General features: G+C 58.3%; 1 long non-coding RNA gene across 1 annotated transcript in view; it reads left to right on the top strand.

Annotated features, from left to right (window-relative positions):
• Positions 1-378: 378 nt before the first annotated feature.
• The window catches only part of LOC105551221, a 14,929-nt gene continuing 13,879 nt past the window's right edge, over positions 379-1,428 (top strand). The window contains exons 1-2 of the long non-coding RNA XR_001007836.1: positions 379-1,208; positions 1,332-1,382. This is a non-coding gene — a long non-coding RNA (uncharacterized LOC105551221). The remainder of the gene's footprint in view (positions 1,209-1,331; positions 1,383-1,428) is intronic.

Below are 1,428 nucleotides of genomic sequence, written 5' to 3'. Positions count from 1 at the left end.
TGAACCCAGGAGGCGGAGCTTGCAGTGAGCCGAGATCGCACCACTGCACTCCAGCCTGGGCGACAGAGCGAGACTCCGTCTCAAAAAAGAAAAGAAAATGGAATGTCACATCTTGACCATGTGACAGAGACACAGGAAGATGTCAGAGTCTGAAATAGCAAGTGAAGCCGAGGGTGGCTTATGCTGGGGAGGGAGGGCACTGCGGGCAGGGACAGTCTGAGCAGGTGCTGATCTCACAGGGGCCAGCAGGCGGCGCGTTTTCACCCTGTAAGTAGACTGACGTCATCCATAGAAGCACAGACTTACTGGCCTGTCACATCTGCTAGAAAATGAAGCGTTTCCACTGGGAGGGGGTCCAGTTTAGCCCAGTGTCCAGCACATTTGCCTCTGGAACCCACCGGTCACAGGTATTGTCAGAGTGTCCTGTTTGGGGATAACCCCCATTCCAGGCACCCTCGATGAAGAGCCAGGACTGGAACATGGGATCTGAGAGGGAAACGGCGGGAAAAGGGGAGACAGGCTAATTCCAGAGGCCCCTGCCCAGCCAGCGCTCTGCCCTGGCTCCACCTACTGAGTCCTGTGTCTGCTGCAGGTATCGGGCTTTCCGGGATGACGATGGGCATTATTCCCAGACCTACTGGAATCTTCTTGCCATCCGCCTGGCCTTCGTCATTGTGTTTGAGGTAGCCGGGGCACCTGCTGATTCTCCCATCCATGGCATGACGCCCCCACCCTGTGCTTTGCGTAATTCGAGCACGTGGTGAGGGGTCGCTGCGATCACTTTCTGCTGTGTCATCTTGTCATCTTGGTCAAATCAGAGCTCTTCTCTGCACCTGCGTTTTCCCTGCCTGGCCTCAAACCTGGCTTGTGGTGTGGACGTGCGTGCCTGGGCGTTGTGGTGTCTCCACAGGAGCTCCAGGGCCACAAAAGCTGGGGTGGCCTCTGCCCCTTCTGGGGTTCCTTTTCTTGCACAGCTGCTTTCTAGCTCTACCCACAGCTGGGAGCAGGTGCTGGAGCCCTGGCCTGCCTGGGCCTGTGAAGGCCACTCTGGGCGTTTGGGTGGGCTGAGTACCTTCCTCTGCTCCCAGCATGTGGTTTTCTCCATCGGCCGGCTCCTGGACCTCCTGGTGCCTGACATCCCAGAGTCTGTGGAGATCAAAGTGAAGCGGGAGTACTACCTGGCTAAGCAGGCGCTGGCTGAGAATGAGGTGAACTGCACAGCCCAGTCTTGGCCCTCCCCCCAGCCCTCTCCCTGTCCTTGTCAGTGGCTGCCGCACCTCCGGACACAGAGTCACATCCCTCTTCCTCTTACTGCCCTTTCTTGGCGACAGGCTCTTTTTGGAACAAACGGAGCAAAGGATGAGCAGCACCAGGGCTCAGAGGCAAGTCTGGGAGCAGCCAGGCCCCTGCCCCGTGCACCCCTGCCCC

The sequence above is a fragment of the Mandrillus leucophaeus genome, unplaced genomic scaffold (assembly GCF_000951045.1).
Source record: "Mandrillus leucophaeus isolate KB7577 unplaced genomic scaffold, Mleu.le_1.0 Scaffold510, whole genome shotgun sequence".
Lineage (NCBI taxonomy): Eukaryota > Metazoa > Chordata > Mammalia > Primates > Cercopithecidae > Mandrillus > Mandrillus leucophaeus.
This window is presented reverse-complemented; position numbering and strand designations above follow the sequence as displayed.